We start from the raw sequence: 3,841 nt of genomic DNA, 5'->3' as shown, positions 1-3,841 counted from the left end.
CATCATGGGCAAGTGGAATGCCAACCTCACATTTTCCGGACTAAAATCCAAGTATTTCCCCCGAACCATTGTGAGATAATTCTTTGGACTCGGGTTCATACCTTGATCATGGTTCCTAGTGATCCATGCATTGGCATAGAACTCTTGAACCATTAAGATTCCGACTTGTTGCATGGGGTTGGTTAAGACTTCCCAACCTCTTCTTCGGATTTCATGTCGGATCTCCGGATACTCATTTTTCTTGAGCTTGAAAGGGACCTCAGGGATCACCTTCTTCTTTGCCACAACATCATAGAAGTGGTCTTGATGGCTCTTGGAGATGAATCTTTCCATCTCCCATGACTCGGAGGTGGAAGCTTTTGTCTTCCCTTTTCCTTTTCTAGAGGATACTCCGGCCTTAGGTGCCATTGATGGTAATGGAAAAACAAAAAGCTTATGCTTTCACCACACCAAACTTAAAATATTGCTCGCCCTCGAGCAAGAGAAGAAAGAAGAGAAGAAGAAGAAGAAGAAAATATGGTAGAGAGGGAGAGAGGTAGGTTCGGCTAAGTGGGAGAAGAGGGGTTTGTGTTGTGTGAAAATGAAGTAGAATGGAAGGGTATTTATAGGGAGAGGGGGTAGTGTGTATTCGGCCATTTTGGGTGGGAATGGGTGGGAAATTGGTTTTGAATTTTTGAAGGTAGGTGGGGTTTATGGGGAAGAGTGGATGGATGTGAATGGTGAAGGGAGTAATTGGGAAGAGAGATTGAGGTGATTGGTGAAGGGTTTTGGGAAGTGTGACATGGGGAAGAGTAATCACAAAAACTAGGATTAGGAGGTAAGGTGGGAATATGGTAGGTGGGGATCCTGTGGGGTCCACAGATCCTGAGGTGTCAAGGAATTCCATCCCTGCACCAAATAGGCATGTAAAATGCCTTTGCACACCATTCTGGCGTTTAAACGCCGTGTGGTGCACATTCTGGGCGTTCAACGCCCATGTAAAGCATGTTTCTGGCGTTGAACGCTAGTTTCATGCTTGTTACTGGCGTTCAGCGCCAGCTTTTCTTCTCTGGGCACATTCCTGGCGTTCAGCGCCAGAATGTTGCTTGTTTCTGGCATTCAGCGCTAGAATGATGCTCTGTTCTGGCGTTGAACGCCGGCCAGATGCATCTTACTGGCGTTGAACGCCAGCCTGTGCGTCCTCCAAGGTGTAAATTTTTTCTTCTGCTATTTTTGATTCTGTTTTTAATTTTTATGATTTTTTCGTGACTCCTCATGATCATGTACCTAATAAAACACAAAATAACAATAATAAAAAATAAAAATAAGAATTAGATAAATAAAATTGGGTTGCCTCCCAACAAGCGCTTCTTTAATGTCAATAGCTTGACAGTGGCTCTCATGGAGCCACAAGGTGATCAGGTCAATGTTGTGTAGTCCCAACACCAAACTTAGAGTTTGGATATGGGGTCTTGACACCAAACTTAGAGTTTGGTTGTGGCCTCCCAACACCAAACTTAGAGTTTGACTGTGGGGGCTCTGTTTGGCTCTGTTTTGAGAGAAGCTCTTCGTGCTTCTTCTCCATGATGACAGAGGGATATCCTTGAGCCTTAAATACATAGGATTTTTCATTCACTTGAATGATCAGTTCGCCTCTATCAACATCAATCACAGCCTTTGCTGTGGCTAGGAAGGGTCTGCCAAGGATGATGGATTCATCCATGCACTTCCCAGTCTCTAGGACTATGAAATCAGTAGGGATGTAATGGTCTTCAATCTTAACCAAAACATTTTCTACAAGTCCATGAGCTTGTTTTCTTGAGTTGTCTGCCATCTCTAGTGAGATTTTTGCAGCTTGTACCTCAAAGATCCCTAACTTCTCCATTACAGAGAGGGGCATGAGGTTTACACTTGACCCTAAGTCACACAAGGCCTTCTTGAAGGTCATGGTGCCTATGGTACAAGGTATTGAAAACTTCCCAGGATCCTGCCTCTTTTGAGGCAGTTTCTGCCTAGACAAGTCATCCAGTTCTTTGGTGAGCAAAGGGGGTTCATCCTCCCAAGTCTCATTACCAAATAACTTGTCATTTAGCTTCATGATTGCTCCAAGGTATTTAGCAACTTGCTCTTCAGTGACATACTCATCCTCTTCAGAGGAAGAATACTCATCAGAGCTCATGAATGGCAGAAGTAAGTCCAATGGAATCTCTATGGTCTCATTTTGAGCCTCAGATTCCCATGGTTCCTCATTGGGGAACTCAATGGAGGCCAGTGGACGACCAGTGAGGTCTTCCTCAGTGTCGTTCACTGCCTCTTCTTCCTCCCAGAATTTGGCCATGTTGATGGCTTTGCACTCTCCTTTTGGATTTTCTTCTGTGTTGCTTGGGAGAGTACTAGGAGGGAGTTCAGTAACTTTCTTGCTCAGCTGTCCCACTTGTGCCTCCAAATTCCTAATGGAGGACCTTGTTTCAGTCATGAAACTTTGAGTGGTCTTGATTAGATCAGAGACCATGGTTGCTAAGTCAGAGGGGTTCTGCTTAGAGTTCTCTGTCTGTTGCTGAGAATATGATGGAAAAGGCTTGCCATTGCTAAACCTGTTTCTTCCACCATTATTGTTATTGAAACCTTGTTGAGGTCTCTCTTGATTCTTCCATGAGAAATTTGGGTGATTTCTCCATGACGAATTATAGGTGTTTTCTTAGGGTTCTCCTAGGTAATTCACCTCTTCAATTGAAGGGTTCTCAGGATCATATGCTTCTTCTTCAGATGAAGCATCTTTAGTACTGCTTGGTGCATTTTGCATTCCAGACAGACTTTGAGAGATCAAATTGACTTGTTGAGTCAATATTTTGTTCTGAGCCAGAATGGCATTCAGAGCATCAATCTCAAGAACTCCTTTCTTCTGGTTAGTCCCATTGTTCACAGGATTCCTTTCAGAAGTGTACATGAATTGGTTATTTGCAACCATTTCAATCAGCTCTTGAGCTTCTGCAGGCGTCTTCTTCAAATGAAGAGATCCTCCAGCAGAGCTATCCAGAGACATCTTGGATAGTTCAGAGAGACCATCATAGAAAATACCTATGATGCTCCATTCAGAAAGCATGTCTGAGGGACATTTTCTGATCAATTGTTTGTATCTTTCCCAAGCTTCATAGAGGGATTCACCATCCTTCTGTCTGAAGGTTTGGACTTCCACTCTAAGCTTACTCCATTTTTGAGGTGGAAAGAACTTTGCCAAGAAGGCATTGACTAGCTTTTCCCAAGAGTCCAGGCTTTCTTTAGGTTGAGAGTCCAACCATATTCTAGCTCTGTCTCTTACAGCAAAAGGGAATAGCATCAGTCTGTAGACCTCAGGGTCAACCCCATTAGTCTTGACTGTGTCACAGATTTGCAAGAACTCAGCTAAAAACTGATGAGGATCTTCCATTGGAAGTCCATGGAACTTGCAATTCTGTTACATTAGAGAAACTAATTGAGGCTTAAGCTCAAAGTTGTTTGCTCCAATGGCAGGGATAGAGATGCTTCTCCCATAGAAGTCGGGAGTAGGTGCAGTAAAGTCACCCAGCACCTTCCTTGCATTGTTTGCATTGTTGTTTCCGGCTGCCATGTGTTCTTCTTCTTTGGAGAATTCGGTTAGGTCCTTTAAAGAGAGTTGTGCTTTGGCTTCTCTTAGCTTTCTCTTCAAGGTCCTCTCAGGTTCAGGGTCAGCTTCAACAAGAATGCCTTTGTCTTTGCTCCTGCTCATAAGAAAGAGAAGGGAACAAGAAAATGTGGAATCCTCTATGTCACAGTATAGAGATTCCTTGAAGTGTCAGAGGAAAAGAAGAGTAGAAGACAGAAGTAGAAAATTCGAACTTATCAA

At 43.4% G+C, this 3,841-nt stretch overlaps 1 non-coding gene across 1 annotated transcript; it reads left to right on the top strand.

Moving 5' to 3' along the window:
* Window positions 1–3,076: 3,076 nt before the first annotated feature.
* LOC130964970 (small nucleolar RNA R71) lies at window positions 3,077–3,184 on the top strand. Its single transcript, XR_009081032.1, has one exon. It is a non-coding gene; the product is annotated as a small nucleolar RNA R71 (small nucleolar RNA).
* Window positions 3,185–3,841: the final 657 nt, after the last annotated feature.

The sequence above is a fragment of the Arachis stenosperma genome, chromosome 2 (genome assembly GCF_014773155.1).
Source record: "Arachis stenosperma cultivar V10309 chromosome 2, arast.V10309.gnm1.PFL2, whole genome shotgun sequence".
Taxonomy (NCBI): domain Eukaryota; kingdom Viridiplantae; phylum Streptophyta; class Magnoliopsida; order Fabales; family Fabaceae; genus Arachis; species Arachis stenosperma.
Note: the sequence above shows the minus strand (reverse complement) of the source record. Positions and strands in the feature narration are given on the sequence as shown.